Source organism: Struthio camelus, chromosome 6 (assembly GCF_040807025.1).
Source record: "Struthio camelus isolate bStrCam1 chromosome 6, bStrCam1.hap1, whole genome shotgun sequence".
Lineage (NCBI taxonomy): Eukaryota > Metazoa > Chordata > Aves > Struthioniformes > Struthionidae > Struthio > Struthio camelus.
In genome coordinates, this window is record NC_090947.1 from 13,614,064 (window position 1) to 13,637,268 (window position 23,205).

A 23,205-nucleotide genomic window follows, 5' to 3' on the forward strand; every position below is an offset into this window, starting at 1 on the left:
GGCTGGGGAGGGAGACAACCTGTCAGGTCGTAGCTGGAGACCGGTTTTGTCTCTGTGCACCAAGGGCAAATGCACCAGTACAAAACGCTCCTCCGTCTGACGTAGCATAAAGTGTTAAATGTTAGCTTAAAGTCATCTGCACTACTCTCAAACTTCAGTAAATATTCTTAAGCAGTCCTTAAATTACGGAGAAATTCCAATAGTATTGCATGCCATATCAAATGAAAGCAGCATCATTAATGGCACACTAATGAATACCACATGAATTAATAATAATCGGCTACTTTTTGAAGTCTCCCTGGCTTCCATCTGTCTCTTAAATCACTTCAAATAATTAATTGCTTGATGCTTTTCACCTTTGACAGGCAGAAATAAATTGCAGATTAAAAATACCTGTGTTAGCAGTGGGCCTAGTGGAGGAGGGGGGGGAAGTATGGCTGTTTGCTGCCAGTCTGGAGTGATGTGTTTTGCCCTGCTGAGTCTGCTTTGCCCAGGTAGCAGTGCACGGATGAAGGAGACTGATACTGTGTTCCTCACCCAGTTTAGGCAGAAACTCTACCTGACCCACAAATTTTTGCAGCGTTTATGCTCCTTGGTGGAGCCGAATCAGTTGTTCTGAGGTCTCTAGTTTTCTGTTTGTAGTGCTGTTGGCTCTGCCAGTCCTGAGGGGGTGAGATGCCCTCTGTCCCTGTGGCTCAGGTGAGGTGGCGGCAGTGCTGGGGTCTGCCCTGGCACCACCTTGGCTGGCAAACAGCAAACTGGTGGCAACAGACCCCAGGCCTGTTGACCTAGGATAAATATCAATGAGAGCTTTCTGTAAAAGGAAACACCTAAAATAACACTGTTTATTCTGGAAACTGCCTGGCCCTGAGGATTTTATTATCATCTGTTTCATTGATTTTATTTATGGATACTAAGGAACTCAGTTGCTTGGAGACCTGTGTTTTTGCATCTATGTTCAAAGGTAGGTAAGGGCAATTACTCAAATAATACTGTAGTGACCGCAGAATGCATGAGAAGCACATTAATTTTTAAATAGTTTGAAAATGGGGAAGTCAATCATGATCCTTTCTTCTCAGAAAATTTTTTTTTAAGTAAGCTGTAAATTGTGTAATACTTTTTCATTTCAAGAAGTATGGGAAAGTGTCTGTTTATCTATTGCAAAGCTTTAGGATAGGCCGTGGCAGAAACTCTCCTCCCGCTGTGTGTTCTGCTCTTATTCGACATGTGGCAACACCATTACAGCACTGGGCACAAGGGTGCTGCTTTTGTAAACCATATAGGAGGTAACAACACCGACATATATTGTAGCATCTACTTAATATATAAGTTTAGAGGCTTAATTTGTTATTTCTCTAGATGGTCATTTATTTTCAACCTTTTATACAGCCTTATGATAAAGCGTGCGAGAGAGGGAGAAGGCGTGGGTTCCCTGGGATGCAAAGCGAAGGCAGGCTCAAATGCCCGCTTCTCAGTTTTGGTTGAATGCAGCTCACAGGATTCAGCTGCTAGCACAGAATTTAAAATTAGCTCCACGTTTTGCCTTCCTCAACCTTTTAAATGCGAAATAGAGCGGCAGCCTCCTACTTTATACTCCATGTTTTTTACATGCACATTTACCCTACATTTTCAAGCTATAATATTACCAGGGAAGTTCTTTGCATAAAATAACATTTTCCTGTGTGCACTGAGAAAACTGGAAGGTAACTAGAATTTCTTTTGCTAGAGAGTAAGAGCTGCTAGGCTTTTAGAGATTTAAAGCTATGGGAAGGATTCTATAGTTAATTAATTTCCTTTTTTTTTTTTTTTTTTAAATGGTTCTTTTGTGCTGATAATCTCTGCAAATTCCTTGCAGAAAACTCCCCAGGCACAATTGTCTCTCCCAGGTGTGACTGCGCTGGAGGGCCAGGGCTCAGGCAGGGAGCACACGGAGCCCATGGCATGGGAGGCCGGAGGGGCAGCCAGGTCTGACTAGGGGGAAAGGAGGGAGATGTGATCTACAAGGGAAAAATATGAAGCAGAATCAGGGAAGGCAAATAAGCAGAAAACAAAGCAAAAAGAAGAGTGGGCAAAAAAAAATAGACGAGAAGCGCTAACAACGTAAGGCGTTAGCTCAGAAGTATTTTGCAGGAGTATTACGAAACAAAAATTTCCACCAGGGAAAGGAGGGCAAGCACTGAGTTAAGGCAAGAGGCAAGATTTCGCTCTGCCTGAAAGCATCTTGTTGGGATGAATATTCTTTATGCATCCATGCACCCCTTACCTATGTGCAGTGAGGCACAGTGAGAACAGTCTGAGGCTTGTTGGGTATGAAATGTATTTATGGATTTCTGCTATCAGATAAACGTGTGCTTTGTTCAGAATTTGTTTCTTTTATTTACTAGGACAAGTACTTACACTGCCTAAGTTAAATGTCACTCCTATCTGCTAGAAATATTTTGTGCCGAGTAATAGCCTGATGCTTTTAAAATTCCATATATTATGCTTTACTTAAAAATAACAGGCAATTTTGCAATGAATAAGTTCATTAATTATAAGGCAAATCACACTAAATACTGTTTCCTGCTCAATTCCCTTTACATTTCAATGAATAAAATTTTGCTTTAAAATAAAGGACATTTTTTAATGTATCCAACAATGATTAAATACACTAATTACAGGTAATAAATACATTTTTATTGAAATCTGAATGACTACACTTGTCATTGGCTCCCAGAAGTATGCTATACTCATTTGAATTATATACCTATATGTATATCACCTAATTATATATTTATCCCTTTACTAATTTAAAAAAACAAGCTTGGCAAAATTTCATCAAACCCAATTTTTCCTCTAGTCAGAGGTACAGCTCCTCTTGACTTAAGTGGAAGCTACATTCGTTCTGAGTTTTAAGGCAGAATTGGTCTATTTACCTTAAGATTCCCCTTGCAAAAAAGAACATACAGGACTAGAAATGAAGCATCAGTTTAAAAGGCAAGGAGAAAGCAATGAAAAGAATGGCAGCACCAATGGTGGTCGTGCTAAACCATGAGAAGTTTGGCTCCTCGAGGTGTGCTGACCCCGGCATCGCTCCCAGAGCAGCTTCCTGGCACTGGCCCCAAAGCTGAAGGCAGCTGAAGGCACTCTCTTTGGTGTAGTTCTGCAGCACTTTCTTCTCTTGATTTATCTTCAATAAAAGTCATTTAAACCTCTTTACCCCCCGAGGCAGGAACCTCTAAGCGGTCCCATTGCCCTGCTGCCACGCGCAAGAATTTCAGAAGTGCCGAAGACTCCCTTGCGTGGCTCTCATAAACCCTCGGTTCATTCAGTGGCTGCAGAAAAAGCCCCTAGTTCACCTTCAAGGGGACCATTTATAGCCTGCTATTAAAGTCCAAGTTAAAATAGAGGTGCAAAGTTGTTCTGTATCCTCGAGGTGCCCTGAGGTATTAGGAATTACAGGCACAAGGGTGTCAAAAGCACTTTTGCAGTGGAAAGGAGCTGTTCCAACCCTGGTTGCTGCCTGGTCCTGACCTTCGAGGCAGATCTCTCATACTGGCAATTAGAGTATGACCTGCAGGCAGAAAGCTGGTCCTATCACATGATCGGGGAAAAAATTCAGAGGCTGTCATCTTAAATTTTAGTTTTGCTTTGTGTAGGTCTCAGCAACGTTCCCTGAAACTTAGCTTTTTATCACTCATACCTGCTAGTAAATTAATTTACTGGAATATTAATGGAAAGGGAACACAAAGGGTATATTCAGTCTAAGTTAATTTCAAAATTCAAATAAGTGATCATGCATGGGTTGTTTTTCTCCAGTACTCACCATTTCTAATTAGGATGCAATATGACATGTCCTGTTTTCAAATTTCATATGCTGCATATTTCAAGTAGCAAATCTAGACTCTCGAGATGATGGCTGGCAACTTGAGAGGAAGAAAAACATAAACAAGTTGGAGAAAAAAATGAATATAATAAAAATAAACTTGAAAATATTCCAAGGCTAAGTCAATTCAGAAATATGTTCAAAATATGGAGTGTGAACATTGGTTTTCTGTAATACAGATGGAATCAATGCAAGCAGGATATTGACTACAGATTAAGCTGGCCTTATCAATAAAGAACTTTTGCGTCTCACATTCTGAGGGATCCATCATGTGGTTCCCCTCAACTCTGAAAAAATACTTTCCATCATTAGCCTGGTTCCTTTTTTCTCTTCAGCAGAACCTGAAAACAAAGTTCCTCATCAACTGGGTTCCTAAAGACACTTAGCTATTGGTTTCTTTTTTTTTTTTTTTAATTCTTTCATCCATAATAATATCCTTTTTTCAGAGATTAATATCAGTTTCTTAAGCACTATTGAGAAAAAATGTATTGAATATATAATAGGGTGTATTGAAGGCCTATTAATTACTTCCATTCAGGTAAAATTAACAGTACACAGTGGACTCTGCAAGAAAATATTAAATTATACTATCAAAACATAAATACCCTAGAAAGAGTGGAACAAGTGTTTTCTGTTACGGATATGCAGTATGCATTCCAAAACAAGTATCTATAATTGGAATATAAATAGTGAAGCTAATGTGGTGTTCAGAGCTTGCTCTGTTCCTACAATTAACTGGTCGATCTCACACACATTAAAAAAATGATATTTCCATTTGGCAGCTAACAGCTGCCAGTGGAAGGAACATCGCCAAACAGCGAGCTTGTGGGTAGCTGAAAGCACCGTTGCACTATTTTGGTCTTAGATGGGTCACAAGAGTTAGAACAAAGCGTTTTCCAGCTGGGTGCTGCTGGCAGTTGCAGGACATAACGGCAGAGCTCTTGTAATCAGCCTGAGCAAGCCCTGAGCAGCCCTTGTGTCCGAGCTGTGGTGGCTTCTGTGAGGAGGTGCCGTGTAGACGTGTCACGTATAGTGCAGAGAATGACCTACAGGCTACATTCGATTCAGAAGCTCGGTTGACATATAATCAAAAGCCACAAATAGAAAAATTGAACAAATAAAAACTCCAGCGTATTTTCTGTCATGTATAAAGCAAGAGATCATCTTGTTTTTACTATTTCAAGCTCAAAACTACGTCTGTATCCGAAACACGGATGAAAAGTTATTTCAGTTTAAAAAAAAAAGGCTCAGATTATAGCTTTAGAACTGTTAGTCTTTAGTCCTGTGATCTGCAAGGATAGAAATTGTTTGTATTTGATTTTCACCAAATAGAATAACACAGCATAAAGCTTAGTCATTATGGTTTAACTTAAGAAGGCATTAAGAGCTTCACTAATGTGTAAATATGTTATCAAGGCTTCTTGCTCATTTCATTGTCTTGTTCTTAAAGTTGCATGATTTTTGCTTAATAAAATGGTAATACTATTTTTCCAAGATGGTTAATTGATAGTTTAACGAATACAATATGGCATAAAAAATATGTTTCTTCTTCAAGAGAAAGAAATTATTGGAAAAAATTTTAAGAACAGAGAGTTTAATAACAAGCAGCAACCAGTTGTGAAACAGTGAAGTGTTACAAAGTGAAGAGAGTTCACTTTGCTGTTATAAAGATTAATTCCTGAAAGTTATGCTGAGGAGTCAGATCCTTTAAGAAAGCAACTATGCATGAGCGGACTGGCACGAGCTAGGTCATCATGAGAGACTTCTGTCTCCCACATTCGATATAAAATGAGTTCTCATCTTGCTTTGCTCTCACCTCAGAGCTGGCTAGGAAGTATGAGTCATCATTTGAAAGAGTTTTCCTTAGCTCCAGGACCCCCCCTAGAAATGCTTCTCTAGCTCAGGGTCTCGCTCCGTGTCAGGGTTCCCTATCACTAAGTACTCTTATGAATATGCTGTATATAAAGAGGTTCTGCTTCAAACTGTTCATAGCATACTTAAAAAAAAAAATCAGCTCTAAATCTCATCTGGTAATGGAATATGCTATTAACATGACAAAAGCAAACTTCATATATTATAAAATTATGCATCACTGTGATTATTTAGAAATACAATATGTCCGTAAGTGCATTTAAATTACAGTAAGCAAAACAGCACTTTATGAAGAGTTGGGTGGTGTTGGGTTTTGGGTGATTTTTCTTTTTAATGGACTGAACCACCCACTGAAAGATTTCTGGTTTCTTGGATGATTCATTAATGCTTCCTTCATTTCCCAATTTCTATGGAACCATCTGGCCCATCTTTGTAGAAAGGCATTTAGCTGTAAATATATTTTACAGTCTTTCTCAATTTATAAGTAGTTGCCCAGCTGCTTCACAGAAACTGTCAGCAATTGGTAAACTCCTCAGAATTGCCAGTCTTCATTAGTAATCCAATCAGGATGTAGTTTAAAATACTGCAAATCAGATTATGCTGCGTTGGACAGGAATTGGAGTGGCATGATGTACTGGGTTATCTTATTTTGCATCTGTGTTTGCTTTTAATCCAGGAGATGCATGCACTTGCTTTTGAAGAGAGGACATTTAGGCTGAGATTATCTGTCCTTGTGCATGTATGTGGTCATGTGTGTACGTTCCCACACCAAGAGTACTGTTCCTGTTTTAATTGTCTTGTTGGATTAAAATCAATGTCAGGTATTGGATAGTGTAAGTTGTGTACAATATTAGCTATGCTTTTGAATTCATGTTCTATCTGGGTTAAATTAATCAGAACTGTAAATTTGTGTTTTCTGATTTCATTGGGTTTAGATCAGTCCCTTTCCGTCTCCCTTCTGTCCTATCAAAACATACTTCCTTAACAGCTGACAGTGCTTGCTGATAATAAGATAAAAATATGGAGGTAAGGTATAGAGGCTGGCACTTGGCCTTATTAAAGAATTACATTAATATGTCGTTTCTAGAGTTGCGAGAATCTGATGCAATGTACAGTTGGGAATATTTATGAGAACAACAATCTAATTGCAATTTATGTTAATCTCTATGCACAGAGAATTTCATGTCATAGAGATCAAGTCATACAAGGACTTAGACAGATGCAGCACTCCATATTTATTTATAAGGAACCCATACTGCTTAAATAAATATGTGCATAGAAAAGCTGGAATTTTACACTGGACTGTACCTTCTTTGGATTATTACTTTGAGTTGTCTTAGACTTTCCAGTGGGACTACTCATGTGAGTAAAGTTTATCAAGTCTAGCCAATCGGTACTGTCTACAGGACATTTCACTGATTGTGATACCCTCAGAAAGAACTCTGTTTTGTGGTTTATGCAGGTATTCTGTGTTACTCATTATTATAATAAAAGAAAACAGCAGCCAGTACTGCAGAAGTCTCTTCATTTATTAAAAGCTGAAAAGTCTTTTGACTTCTGTCAGTCAGATGCAGTCAGACAGCTTTTATCAATTGTATTTCATATGTCTCTAATTAGATGAGCCTGCAGGAACATCTCTGATACTATGAAGACGACTTGAAAACTTCATGTAAAATTTCTATAAAACATTAATATTCCACTGCTGGTTAAACTGAAGATTTCCTTGGTGTGAGATATAAAGGGAAATGTTAACAGAATAATGCAATATCAGAGAAGTTTGTCTAGTTCTTATTTTTAAAAGAAATTTAGAAATTGGATAATAGTGTGAAGATAGATTCTGACAGATAGTTCTATACTGCGTAGATAAAAGAAGATAAATTTCCAGAAAATCATGTCCTTGGGATCTATTCAGTTGACAGAACAGAGGGAGAACATGTAAGTGAGTGGAGGAAAAGAGAGACAGAAATTATGTTAGGGTGCTGAAACCATTAAAATAGCACATCACTAGTTTTGTCCAATTTGTAATTGAATAGTAACAAAAAATACTAAAACTAGATATCTTGGTGGTATGAAAAAACTGGAGTTCAGCAAGTAACTTCTACTCCTTGAAAATACCATTAGAATAAATCTACTTTCCGACAAGAGAGAAAGGCATCTTACAGTGCACTGCGTAGTGCAGTCTTGTCGTCCAAGCAATATTCTTGGTTGGTTTTAGGGAGCAAATAACGAAGTGCTAGAAGTGACGAGTATCTGTCATCAGATGTTTGGTAGGGGTAATTTTCCTTAGTTAAATCCATTGTTTATGGAGTCAGTGGCACTGGGCTAGTGGAAAGCTTCAAGATAGCTACTTTTCTCATAAATTAGTTTCTATTAATTTCATATTGTGTGTCTATTTTAATAATTTCAAAGAGTTCTGCTAGTTTTGGATTTCATAAATCTTTTCATTTTTGTGTACTATCAATGTGATCTGTGAAGACTGGTTTTTCAACCAAGAAACCCAGTTCACTTCATTCCAGGCATAGTTTGAAGACTCACCCTACTGGATAATCACACATTTCATGGCATTTTTATGGGCCTTTGCTTCATAGCTCATGAATATCTGTATTTCATGTGCTTTATAGTCCATGAAATAAAGGGGTTGTGTTGCAGTACATTCAACAGCTTATATATATATAACCTGAATGCTAATTATTAGGTACTGAGACAAGTGGCCTCGTTTTCTTATTGCAGTTGGGAGTTAGAAGTGACCCTGCTAAACGGAATGGAACTTTGCTAATGAAAAGCCTTTGAAAATGGGAATCCCGTCTGCTCCTAAATACAGGTGGAAAATACAGGCTCCTGGTGGCATTTCCTCCAATCTCAATGGAATTAGAAAGGAACTCTGTATCTTCATACATCTCTGTTGACTACAAGACTAGGTAAACGCAGACTGTGCAAGCGAGTGATGTAAAACTTTTTTTCTGTAACTGGAAAACTAATATGTGAAGCAGTGATTGTATCAATACACATTCAACTATCAGAAAAGTAGGCAAAAGGGAAATGAGAAAAGATATTCCTAAGGGAGAACGAAAAAAGGAGAGAAATGCAATCCCGTTGTCATCTCCAAAAAATGATCCAAAGGAACAGCTGCTGTCAGTTCTCAAGTGTGAGAAAACAGCTTCCGTGTTCATGTTAAGACTGCTATCCTTTGTCCTTGTCATGTTTAAATATTAGGCTTCCTTTTGTTTAACTATTCAGTAAAGAGTGGTTATGAAATTTCTTTCCTACTGGATTTGGTGACTGATCCTTTATTCGAATGTTCATAAAATATCCACCAAGGTCTACCACTGAGTTAGCTACTTTGACTGGTAATGTTGATGATTTTATTAACAGAAGTGCAGAGGAAAATGGAGTATTCATGTTCAGAAAGCCATAGTTAAACCCCTATATTCTATATGTTGTTAGATAGCAATCCTGTGGCTAAAGCACATAGGTCAGATACCTAGGATGTGTTCCATAGCTCTGGCACGGACTTCTTCTGCAATCAATCTCATAAATGATTGCACAGTATACCAGGGTAAATCACAAGAGATTTTGTAATTTCTTCCTTTTCTTCCTGTAGTATATTCATCATGTCTCCTCTTTTTTTCACTCCACCTACATTAGCAGTAGGGAAATGAGATAAAAGGACCTCTCGTATGATGCTCATCCATCTGCACCAACCTTTTTCGTGGTTTAGGCATTCTGTAGCCTTCAGAGCTCCCGATGGTATTTAAGTATAAAATACATGAATATACAATTCATATAGCAATTTTCAGCAAAACTTTTGTGATTGTATAGAAATTCAAGGACATTATTTCACGAAATGAAAAAATGGGACATACTATAGAACTGGTAAAATATACAACGTATAACTCTTAAGGGTGCTAAGAAAATGAAATACATGTTTCCATTGCAATCCAGAAGTTATTCTTAGAAATAGTTCTCACAAGCTTGAGAAGTGACTGCTCCAGTATTACTTGTAAAAGATCAACAGTAATTAATTAGATAGTTCTTATTTGATCCATTTTATGAGGGTTCGGGTCTATCATAGGCAAATCACATATCATTCTGGTACTAGAAAAACATATGATCATGGAATGCTTTGTCTAAATATCATGTAGAAGTTTATAGGCTTCTTATTATTTTCAGTGGACCTCATACAAAAATGTGATATGTTTTGGTACTTCTTTCACCAGTCCCAGCCATGACGAAGAATAAAAGGATGTGAAAAGAAAAAATGATCCAGCAATGAATTATGCAAAACTTGCTTAAAACTTGCCTAAAATATTTCCTTTGGTAGAAAATTCAAATCAGATATTGTTTTAAATAGTTCTTCTGTGTATTCATGGTCAAATAACATCAAAGCAATAAAGCAAGATTGGAGATCAGCTGCATTTTCAAGACTAAAATGATATGCTGGCTCTCTAGAGGAGTGAACTCCATAACTTGACCATTAGTTCAGTTGTAGACCTGAAATATTAAATTTCATCATCACTTCACCTTTGAGTATGGATCATTTTAAAAGAGTTGCTAAACCCAGGTGACTTCTAGTTATCAAAAATATATCAGAGAATAGGAAAAGGACACATATTGAATCACAGCTGCAAAGATCTCAGGGGCTATATATGAGAAATAAAAGCATGGTTATTCAGTGACTGAAAGCATACCACTGGACAGAATAGTGACTTTGATCCTGATGTATAAATGTAGAAAACAAATAGATTTAGAATTTTAGATGTAGGCTCTGTATCATTTTTTTGGCTGAAATAATGAATGAGTATCCTGTGTTTAAAAAATATCATCAGAATCTTTTTTTCTAAACTAAAATGTCAATTTACTGTGATTTTACTTTTAGATAGTTTCGTTTGTATTGTTAAATAGTGTTTATGAGTCTGTTTTACAAAACTACTTTTTTTTTGGTCTGTGTTTTTAAATGAAAATTAATATTAAAAGCCTACAAGAGAGCCCTAAATTATAAGTAAACCACGCACCTAAAGTTAATTTAATATTCAAGGTTTGTTTGAACCTGTGACACTTTGAAAAAATCTGAATCTAAACCATGTAGAACAGGACATACATTGATTTTTGTGTTTTCTATTTTACATAGTGGACATTGATTTGCATTCCTAATAAGGTAATTAATAACGGAGTAAAAGGAAAGGTAATAGTCATCCAGTGTATCTGTAATAAGTAGGAATATCAGTTACTAACTAGTATGTCTGTATTCAGAGTACAAAGTTGTCTATAGATGCCATCTTATTATATACGAGTTGAGAGAGTATAGTACAAAAGAAAAGAGTTTCATGAAGTGTTTACTGGACTGAATAAAATCAGTGTTTACTTCAGATATTGTTTTATTTGTGCCCAAAGTAAGATGAGAATCAAAAAATTTAAATCAAAATCAAAGGAGATTCTTTTATTTAGAAGATCCTTTTTTGGGGGAAAAAAAGGAGATGACTAAAATATGGCAGAAATATAAATTTAATACTATAAATACTGTAAATTTAATATAAATTTGATATAAATAATAATAGTAGCACCACCAGCTGAAGGACGTAAAGAATGCGTTTTAATGACGTTTGAGCTTTGGAGTTCTAGGAACCCCAGAGAAAATGGATTAGTAGACAGGAAACAGGTGGGTATGGAAAAGCTGTGTCATTGCATGGTTACTGTCATAGCATAACTGGGAACACAATGTAGCATGGGAACGTGCACCTACTAAGGATGTAAGTGTAGAGAGCACCAAGCTCAACACATTCACGTTCACTGAAAATCACATAAACGTTACCACCTGTCTTGTATATCCACTCATATTTTTCCAGGACACAAAGATAAGTGTAAGAGACAGTAAAACCTATTTTAACTTGTAAGTAGCAAATTTATTCTTATAGCTCCTTAATTAATGCTATTGTTCCATATTGGACACACCCACGTCATCATTCCTTAAAGGCTCTGATACACTGCACTGGAAAAATGTAGTAACACACTTCTATGGGGAAAGGTGCTGCCTTGTACTTCACGTTCCTCTCCATCCCATCCTTTCAAGCTGGCTCAAGAGCTCCCTTCAATCACGTTCATCAGCATTTCAGATCAAAGTAGTCCTTGTTTTCATCAGTGCCTGTTGATTCTTCTGTATCCCTTAGAGTCATAGTTCTCACATTTATACAAGTATACTCTCTGGTTTGTTTTGCCTATCAAGTTCATCCAGTCATTGCATACTTCCCATTAATAAGTATGGAAGATCATAAGCTGATCTTGTACAATAATAACCTCAGAACTAAAACTGTGCTTTTATCCACCTCCTGAAATTGTTACATAGCAGTTTAAATGTTTGTCAGAAACAGATCCAGACATTAGCCAACATATCCTGTAACCACAAAGGCATTTCTAGCATTCATAGACTTTCCCCAGGGCCCTCATGATGAGATGAATAGAGGCAGATGATAAATCCTGCTTCTTCCATAAGATCTCCTTGACCATATGGGAAGTCAAGGTTTGCTTGATTCAGGTCTAATGAAGTCAGTACCTTTTTGCTATTGAAACAAAGTAATACCTGGTCAGGCAGTTGTGTGCACCTACCTCCTGATTCTGCATGATGAGAAAAAAGATTTAAACAGTCTTGGTAACTACCTGAGCTTTCTCTTAATTCCTCCTAGGCCTTTTCACAGTTTGAACAATTTTAGAATAATTCAATATCAAGAATGTGGCTTCTTCTGAAAACTGCACATCTGCTGTTTTCAGACTATGCCTGGAGTTGTCTCCTACCACCTGCAGTACAAGCTCATTAACTTTGAAGGCACCAAAAAAGGCCACCATAATTAATTCTTTAAAGAGAAATACCTTTGTTCCTCACCTGCATATTAGGTGCAGACCCTGTTTGTTCTATTAGGTCTGTGCAGCCAGTGTCACCTTTCCTGAGTCTCTTGCCTACTGACCATCCCTTCAGAAACCTTTTTAATAGGAATCCTTTGTAAGAGTCATGAATAAATGGCAGTTTGCAACAAAACAGAATGCCAGGTTAGTCATGAAGCTGATACGATGTACCTAAAGACATCACTTGCCCCAGGGTGGCCATTTGTACTAAGCTTCCTCCCAAGTTTAAGTCTATAAACTTAGTAAGGCGAATCAAATAAACACTGAATATCATGTGGCAACTGAGTTTTCTATCATTTTCTGGATAGCCACTGGTGAAATTTGAAGACTCAAGGCAAAGGCAAGGGAGCAGATCTGTGTGAATAAAGTGCTGTTTTATTGCATGGAAGGGAGCGAGAACAGGGTCTGATATCTTGTGGGGACTGACCGTCCCCTCCTGCTGACCACCCAGCTGGAAGCAGTGAAAGCGGAGGCATGGCATGGTTTTCCTCTCAGCTCTTTCATGACCAGAACTCTCCTTCCTTGGCTTGAACGCTAGCACCTCCCACAGATGTGATGAGAGAGACATTGTCAGGCAAAGGTCTCTTCTCTTTCCTTCCCACTCCTAATTTTCCTTTTCAGAGAACATGTTCCCTCTACGGCGTTACCTAATTCTTCCCTCCTAAGATTGTTGTTTTGATTCCTGATCAATAATTCCTCTGCATATATCTCCTGTCAATTAAGCACAGTGAGTAAACCCATTTTTGTACAGAATTACTGCTGTAGTTTGAGCAACGTTTGTCTCCATGTAGCATAGTTTGAATAAATTATTAGTTTGAATAACTGATGAAATTTACTGAGATGTGATCAGCATAGGCTCAAAAAATAATTGGCTTTTGCATTTCTTCAGAACCCTCTCGTCTTCAAGGAAATTAGTGAAGGATCAGGTGTTTAGAATGTGCATGTGGATGTGAAGCTTCTGTTACTTAGACCCTAGAAATAGTTCAGTCAAATTCCTTTCATTTTCTTTTCCACGTTTTAAGAGATTAGATGTTGTACTGGCATACATGCTTGGGAAGATAACTCACTCTTGGGGTAAGTGTCCACGCATAAATCAGTTTGACATGTTCTGTGTCCACAGCTAGGATTGGCATTGCAAGAAAGGTAACATAATTTTAAAGTTAAAGAATAATATGGGCCACAGCAACTGAGACAGTAATGAGGAAAAATCGCTATTCATTGTGCAAACTTGAATATAAAAGAAGCCATATCTGAGAAAAGAATCTGAGAAAAAAGATAAAATCCAGCATCATTTCATATTTGCTCATTGAAGTCTGACCATGTCCACAGAAAATGAGTAAAAGAAACTGGAAATTCTTTTTTATGAAAATCAGGTTTTTCAGCTGTTGGCAGTTCCAGGTTTTTGTCTGTTAATGCACTGTGTCAAGTGTGTATTTAAATGTATGTAACTGGATATCAGGAAGATTCCTTTTAATCTTTCTTAACTTCATTGCCAAGTGTACTGCTTCAGTGTTGGAGAGACATGCATATCACTGTTGAAATCAGCAGGGTAGAAAGAATCAAACCAAGGAGACACCACTGTTTGCATCCCAGGATGGTTTGTCTTATTAAAGAAGAACCTTGGAGAAGCAGGTTTAAGTGCGAATTGACAGCACTACAGAAAAAAAATAGCAAGAACTGTAGTTTTACATAACATTTAACATGACTGGTTTCTGCCATGCAGTAGAGGAGCTAATATCTGACATTGAATACTGCCGCAAGCTCTAAAGGTGGGATAAGGACACTAGCACTGAATGGTTTATTCCACTTTCAGATAACTATGCTTTCATGGTAAAATCACCTTTCTGTCCAGTATATTCTGACCAGCTTCCTTTAGATATTCCGTATGTGAAGGGTTTAATGTATAATGCAAAATTAAGTTATTTGAAGTTACATGGTGTATTGGTTTAGCAAAGCGATAAAGCAATGCACTTAAATTACAGTACAAATACAAATTACACTTAGCAGAATGTATGCAATATGTAGTTGAATCACAATACAAACATGAATTTCATTACCAGTCTTTATAATACGATAATTGTCACAGCGCCCGCCGTCCCCAGTCACCAGGAAGGAGTACATGGGTGGAAACCAGCTCAAGTTCATTCTTGTTGTTCATTCTTCGATTTTATACTCTGTGTTGGGCTGAGCCATGTACTCGCCCCCCCCATCCCCCCCCCCCCCCCCCCCCCGTGCCTCTCTGGCCAAGCCAGGATGACTTACATTTGTATTCTTTTGATTAACTCAGGGACAAAGAGTTGCATAGTTGGTTGATTCACTCAGCTGATGCAGCCATTTATTTAGAATAAAGGCCACCCTCCAGTTCCCTTTGTGCTGGGCTAACTTCAGCTTCCATTGAAACGGTGGTAGTCGGTCACTCTATGCATTTGTCCCTGAGTTTCATGAGTACGTAGCCCTTGCCCATCTCCTCAGAGCCGCCATCCACCGCAGGGGTTCATTGATCGGCCACATATCCTTTCTGGACTTGCTGGCGCGACGGATCCAGATCTCCTTCCCATTTCACTAAAAAGATTTCCATCTTCTTCCAGCTGTTATCTCTGCTGTCAGGTCATGAACTCCTGTTACAGTGATCTAGTCCCACCACAAATAAACTAATTCACATTGTGAGCCTTTGACACAAATAGTGAACCAGACCTGGGATTTTGAAGTTAACAGGATTAGGTTGTCTCTTTTCTCAGGTATCTATTGCACAGCATTTAGCACAGTGGAGCAGACAGTGATAGAAATCTTTGGACTGTTCCTTAATAAAAATAACAATAATGAGATTATCTAGTGGAAAAATCTCTAATAAATATGAGATTTAAAGCATATTGCTTTTGCCTGCTAAGCATTGGCTGTTGTAAGTGATTGCACGGCAGCAAGGCTTTCCCAGTCTGGGCAAATAGTCTATTTTAGAAGTTCCAGCGTGGTTCACTGTGGAGTGCTACTCTCATGGCTTCCTGTAAGCAGGTATCAGGAGCTATGCAGGGAGGAAACGCAGCGGTAAGTGTTATGTGAATGCTATCCATGGGTCCACTATGCCACTAGATGTAGTCACCCTCCACATCAGGTGCATTTGATGTGTGCTTTGTGCGGGATCGTGTACGCTTAGGAGACAAGACTTGCCTCTAGTCTCACCTCATCCTTCTAGATGGACACAAAGTTTCAGGATTCATGCTTTTGTGCAGTTTAGTGGATAGGTGTTGTGGAATATTATGCTGTCTGCTGTTACCAAGGAAACTTGCAATATAGTTTTTAGAAACTGTCTGGAAAAGAATTAATGAGCAGTTAACTTAGTTTCAGATGTAGCTGAGCAGAACTATTTTTGTGTGAAAAATGAGGGTGAGTCCCCATCAAAACCTTTAGTGAAACCTTGATTAGGTGATATATACAGGTACATATATTTCCAAAAATTAGGAATGTTTTACTTCATATTTTTCTAACATTTTAAACCTTAGAAATGATCAAATCCAAAATATTTTCGTTCTAGAAAGACTTTATAAAGACTATATACAGGAGAATAAGGCTGAAAAGGACTTTATGTAGAGTCCACTTCTTGGCCCCAATACAGGATCAGCTATAGCTGAACAATTCTTGGCTGCTATTAGTCTAACTCTTCAAAATCTAGAGTCCACCACCTCCTTAGGCATGTTAATTCCTTCTTTACCCTCTAAACTAAAAGTTTCTCATACTGTCTAACCTAAACCTCCATTGCTACATTTTATGGACATCACTTTCCATCCTGATCTCTAATGGATGTAGAAAATGATTTATTACCAGCTTCACCAGATTAAACTTTTACATGTGTGAAGGGTACTATTTTGTCCCTAGTTTTTCCCTCCAAGACTAAACAATGCAGTTCTTTCCAAATGTCATTTGATCTCAATTCAGTCTACCCTCACACACAAAAAACTGCTGACAAACAAATAGATCTTCCACTGAGCTTTAGTCTTGGAGCACTCTATGCTGAGAGTTGAGCAGTGTTCCAGATTCCTTCTTGTAGGAAGGAAAAGTTAAACGTACAGCCTAAGAGGATGCATTACAACCCCCAAAATGAAAATGAGAGCAACTCATATGACTAACTGATGTAATGAAGAGTATTTTTCAAACCTTCTGAGGAGAAGTAGACTATAACATAATCATAGCTGAATATATCTCTTTCTGGTTCTTGTATCTATATTCACAGAATTTTTTAGTTGGGTCTTGATTTTTAAAGCCAATTTAATTCATTCTGATTGTTACCTGTTTGCGGTTCGAATCTTATTTTGAAAACTTCTATTTATACACCAGACAGTATAGTTATGTGGCAACATTATCCCTTCATTATTATAGCTCAGTTATAAGTGGGATGTGTGTTCTTGAACAAATCAAACTGAATAAAATATTTCCAGGAGTTAAGTCGTGTAACCCAGCATATCTGCACTTGAGGTACGTGTTCTACTCACCATTTTCTTTGCAGAATAAAAGACAGCCTACTTTTCCAAATGTTGCCATTAAAAATAATTTTGCAAACTTTGCAGGAAGGAGTTTAAAGAAATCAAGAAAACCCCGAGAGAAGTCATTTAATTTAGTTTAACAGTCTATGAAAGAGTGGCAGGTTTGTAAGCTGCAACTTTATTTTCCCATGTAGTTTCTGAGGCATATACAGGATTTCACGCATGGGTACAGGACCTTTGCTGTGTAATTTACAGTTGGGGATACCAAAATCCCTCAGTCTAGTCATAAATTAAGCTCAGCAAGTAGATGACAGATGCAGGTCAACAGAGATTCTCTAAGTCTCTCTCCTGGTTCCCAAAACTGAAGCTGCACCAGCCTATTACGTGGTAGCTATTACTGAGAACTAGTCCTTTTCTGTTGCAGAACTGCACATGTAAGAACATCAGCTCTCCACTCGCTCAGTTTGATGAGGAAAAGAATCTGCCCAGCTGATTCTCAAAAGAAAAAAAAACCTTTTTATCAGGAAAAAAAGAAAAAAAAACCTTTTTATTTGTGGCAGTTTTGACACTCACAAAATGGCCAGTGTTAGCCTAGTGAGGCAACTAGCGTTTCCTGTCCTTTGCACGCCAAATCCCAGTGCCATCCAGTATCACCTTCACCCAAAAGGAGCACCCAGAGGTCCACTCTGGGATGCACGAGGGCAGAGTTTCCACAGCCATTCCTCAAATGGGCTGCATAAACTCTAGAGCTGAAATATGTTGTTCTTTCCTTGAGTTGTTTTTCTCTGATGTGTGTTGTAGAGTAGTCTTAATGGAGGAAAGCTGTAAGATGGGCACTTGGAAATCCTGGAAGCTATCTGGAATTTTCTGATATGTGCTTGAGCTTTATTGGTACTCAAGCACAATTTAAAAATCTAAAAGAAATTACCTTTTCATTTATTGTATTTTAAAAAGAGAAGTGGATAATTTTCTGAAATGCAGAAACAAAGAAAGGTTAGGAAAAATATTCTGAGCTAAGAAACCTGTCTTACTGTTTGCCAAAGCTTATGTGACTGCAGTTTATTACTCATGTTCTTGAATGCCTCTGCTGCCCAGGGATTTTCAGTTCACTTACTGTTTCTTGAACTGGCACATATCACCTGCTTAAAACAGCTATTTCAAAGCAAACAAAATCTGTATCATTTAAAAGCAATAAGAGTTTATTCTCAGGGTCAGGGAAGTACACAAAAAAGCTGTTTCTCTACTTATCCATATGGACTCACACCATTTTCAGTTGATAATTCTGAGTGGGTTTTTGTTGCCAAGGAGTTCATATTAACTAAATTCCTTTTCAATAGAATAGGACAAAAAAGCATCAAAAACGGTCTGATGCAAAAGTGAGAACATAATTTTCCAATGTTAATTGTGCTGTGCTTTATTGGCTATTAAGCATCATTTTAATTTTGATTGGTCAAAGAAATTGTGAGCCTATGCTGAATGAAATTAGCTGGCTGCATTCCAGCAGTGTTATCCTTCTGCTTTATATTTGCATATACTGAGACAGAATGCAAGTTTATATTGGATAAATATTTACTTCACTCATGTAATGGCCTAATCTATAAATCACAGCGAATATGTATTTTCACCCATGTAATGTAGTCAGCTTCTGTGTACTGTGCTATACTGCGAACCTAGTCCATCCGTCATCTTCCTAGTGAATTTAAATTAAGATAATGGAAGACCTAATAATAGCTGCCTGACTGTCTGTGATCAAAATGCGCAATCATGTATCCACATATCCTGCTGTTTATACCTGACGCATGCACATGACCCATGCAAAAGAAAAAATATAGAGCAAGACCCTCTCACTGAATCAGTAGCATTCCTGTCAGGATCCCCTGCACTTTGCCTGCGTTTAGATGCCACTTTTAACGGACGTAATCTGATAAATTCCATTGTAGCATGTGTTGTTGACTGAACTGTTCTTAATAGCTATTAAACAAGGTTTCAATGAATTTTCTGTACCTCAGATATGTATTACTCTTGGTATTTTTTCATGCAGTTCCCTTCCCTGCAAAGAAAAAATGGGCTGTTGTCAATAGTTTTGCTGTGAGTTTTCATATCTTCCTGTTTTGGGGACACCCTTCTTTCCCATTTCTTGCAGTTCCAAGAGTAAAGTAAACATTCCTTCGTTGTCTGGGATTCTTTCATGTTCTCGGCGCTGAGGTACTATTTTCCCTTCCTCTCCAACTGCGCGTGGCTTAAACCCAAAACCCTTACCTAAAGCCTGCTCTTAATTGTACCCAACTAACGTTGTTGCTAAGGCTTCGACTGTCAAGCTCTTAGAAGGCTTCCTTCTTCCTTTAAATATCATTGAGTATACTTTTCCTCACCCCAACACATCCCCTATTTCTGTGGTTTTCTGTGGTTTGCGCTAAGTTGCAGCACGCATCCAAAAGGCTGCGCTTCCCACCCTAGCTCTTAGTTGCCCTCTTCTCATTTACCTAGCAGCCACCCATCGCTAACACAGGCAATTGCTGTATACTGGCTATGAGGGAGAAATCGAATGGGAGGAGCAAGAGGTATGAAATCTGCCCAAAAGTAAAAGGGCCAATGGCTTATGTGAGCCCAAAAGAGAAGTACAGTAATCTCCAAACTGTTGAGAGAATGACAGAGCCACAATCGTCCCCTCTAGATTGAGGAAAACCTTTCCTTGTCTTTAAATTTGAACAATGATTTTCACTATAAAATGCTGAAATATAGACATTCGTATTCTTAATGACATGTGATTAGATTGCATTTGAAAATAGTGCATTCTTGTTCATTGCTGAATGAGTTAAAAGCAAACTGAAAATCTGTTCGGACCCTGCACTGTAAAAATTATGCAATTCTTAACTTTCTTCATTTGCATTCATTGTTAGCAAAATAACTATCCTTTTAAGTACAAAATCATGCTAATGTTATATAACTAGTAAGGTATCTAATTGCGCATACGTTGTTACAGACTCACTTTAGCAACCTAGTGTACTCTGAATATACATATAACTCTTCTCCGTGTACGTTTTTAAACCATTCTGAAAATATCACCGTAAAATGGTTTATCCATATTTATTATAAGTATTATACATTTATTTACAGAGTTATTTTGTCTATATCTAATACAGAATCATGTAAATTCCAAGTAAAGAAGGAATGGAAGGAGGTAATCCTTGCATGGCTCCTGAATGGGGAACTCTTCCAAAGAAAATGAAGTAGTAAAAGCATTTGCCTTTTATGTAAGTAGTAAGAAAAGCAAACTCATATTCAGTTCCTGCAGATAGGGTATGGGGGACCCTAATGACTTCTGTAAACACTAGTTAGAGGGTGAAAGAATTTAAAAGTCCTGAAAAAACAACAGAAATTTGACAACCAATCACCGTGTTCCTTGATATGCGAGTTAAACATTGTTAAGATTATTTTCTTAATGCACAAGAAACAGTTTCAATATTCGTTCTCCTAACTAAAGTAAAAACAGATTAAAATTTTGTCATGACTGTCAAGAATGACTGCTAGCAGGAAGATAGAAAAAATGATGAAGGAATAAAAGAAAAGAAAACGAGTGAGCAATTCACAAAAAGATCCAGGAAAATATATAATAGTGTTGGAGAGATCTGAGTCTCATTTCTGTTAGTAATTTTTTATCCTTGAGCAGTTTTTCATGATAGACAAAAGAGAAATGGGTATTTTTTCTGGCTGCGATAGCCTTAAACTTGATGCAGAGGCAGAAGGAAAGCAAAGGAATCTAGTGCCTCAGTGACCTCTGAAAAAGTAATTCTTAAAAGCAAAGTTACAGTGCACAGCACTGGAGGTAATGGCAGCAAAAGCTGCCTTTTTTTTTCTTTTTAGCAGTTCCATTAAATGCTAGTCAAACACTTGCCTGTCCAATTGATCTGCCTATGCTGCAAGAGAGACTGTACTTATATATTTTTCCCATCTTTGTGCTTCTCATACCAAGAAATCAGTTGTCAAAGGCAGCAAAAGCGTAAGGCTCTTTGTGGAAAATGCTTGCTCCAGAACAAGAAGGAAGCAAAGAGAACAAAGCCCAATAAGGCTTACGGGCTTTAATCTGTCAGTGGTCCATGACATCGTATGAGTTTAATAAGAGCTTAACTGAACCCTGCTTGAGGAAAGGGAATTCTGGTGAAAGCCCAGGATTTTAAGAGGTTATAAAGCGACACAGATTTAGCTGATGAAATGTCATGCCATGAACCTTGTTCACTGCTAACAACATAAAACAAAGACCATGCTGTAGGAGCAACCAAAGAAGTATTCATGTTGCTAATTCCTTTCTGACTGAATGGCTTGCTATCTATCAGCAGCAGAGAGCAGATCCCTGCTAAATTAAAACCGCCATAGGTTGTTCACAGGCTTGCACAGAAAGAAGTGCTACTGTGCATCCAGAAGAACATTCAAAATAGAATTATATCCCCAGCAGTCAGCAGGTTATCTTTAAACTAAGAATACTTTTAGTACTAATGATATCCCTAGGACCAGGAGTCATTTATTGTCCTAAAACCCAGAGATTATCAGTACTTCTGCAGCAAGAAAGAACCTTCCCTAAACAGGCATGCAAATACAGGAAAGGCATAATAGCAGGATGATAAAAATCTTGAGGTAATACAATAGAAGGAGGAAGTTAGAGCAGTTTGTCTTAGTTCTGTCATCGAACAATGCTTCATAACCCAAAGGACATGGTTTTAATCAGTGGGTCTGAAATGTAAATGAAGCAAAATTCTGACAGCCTTTGATCAAAGGCAAAGAGAAGGATGGAAAGCTTCTCAGATAAGTCTCTAAGGGAGCAGTCAGCATTAGTCAGATAAACAGAACAAAAGCAAAATATATTCACACCCCAAATTTTACTAAATTTAGCTTTGATGAAAGAACCCAGAGGTAGCCTTAAGCCCATGTAATTAACGGGTTAAGAAAGTAGCAGTGGGTTAATACTTTTTGGTGGCAGACTTTGTGCCCACTGAAAACCTGTCTGATAAGGTGTGGGCTAAAGACATCACACCATCAAAGGGATATTGAACCCTTTGATGGCTGCCAAGAGACAGTTTCTAAATGGGTATTCAGTTACTGACTGACTGGTAATTCAGAAGAATCAGGTTAATACTTCCAACTCCAAAAAGTCTGAATTAGAGATGGATGACTTAAGATTCATTAAAAAAGCAATCAGCTGGAGTCAGATTTTGGTTATTGTGCAAAGGGAAAAAAGGCATGTTAGGATATAAGTCCTATTGCAGTTCTCTTTCCAGAAAGGGACAGCAGTTCATTACTGCCGTTAAGCACCAGATTAAAAATGTGTCAGAATCTTAGACTCACAGAGGGTGTCCCACCAAATTGCCTGGTTCTCTTGTTTGAAAAAGCAAAGCAAGCAAACTCAAGGCTTGATGTTATTTCATTCATTTCAAACAGTTTGTTGTAGGAAATGGATTTGATTCAGTGGACTTCATAATGGTAAAAGTCATTGCTCCTTTTTTTTTCCATTTCAGGGGAAAAAGGAAATACACTTCATTTGGCATTTAATTGAAACCTAGTTTTGAAATTTAAACAATTTTAAGTAATAAACAACATTATAAACAATAAATTATAAACAAAATGTTTTAAATGATTTTTCTTTTAATCACTATTAGAATCAGTGGATCCTCTTATCAATTCTGTATAGTCTAGATCAGGTCAGGCATTTTCCCTAGTTGTGAAACTCGGCATTGAACAGACTTAGTTTGGTTTAGAAATGTTCTGGTGGGCTATGAGGAGGATTTTCGGAAAAATCAAGCAGATTGCCTTCCAAAACTCGCAACAACCTGCTCAGCCAGCAAATAGGCTCTTGAAGTGGTTGTCTGAGGATTTTCAGGTTCCTGTTGAGCCCACCAGCCAAGGCACTGAAAATCTAGGACCGTCTTTCAGGTCCAGGACTTCGTTACGTTGTTAGACCACTATCAGCGTGAGAAACTTCAGGAGGTGAAGCTGATAAATGATTTTTCTTAGTTTCCTTGCTGGTTATCGCTGAGCAGTAGAAATAAAACTGCCGAGACTCTTCTGGTCACATTCACAGAGGTATGGTCACATTTTTCCATCTCG

At 37.8% G+C, this 23,205-nt stretch overlaps 1 long non-coding RNA gene across 7 annotated transcripts in view; it reads left to right on the forward strand.

Annotated features, from left to right (window-relative positions):
* LOC104143411 (uncharacterized) overlaps nucleotides 1-23,205 on the forward strand; it is a 436,433-nt gene that overhangs the window by 226,976 nt on the left and 186,252 nt on the right. The window contains exon 5 of one of the 7 annotated variants that reach the window (XR_011141859.1): nucleotides 8,468-8,655. The exons of the other annotated variants lie outside the window; for them this stretch is intronic. This is a non-coding gene — a long non-coding RNA (uncharacterized lncRNA). The remainder of the gene's footprint in view (nucleotides 1-8,467; nucleotides 8,656-23,205) is intronic. 7 annotated transcript variants of the gene reach the window in all.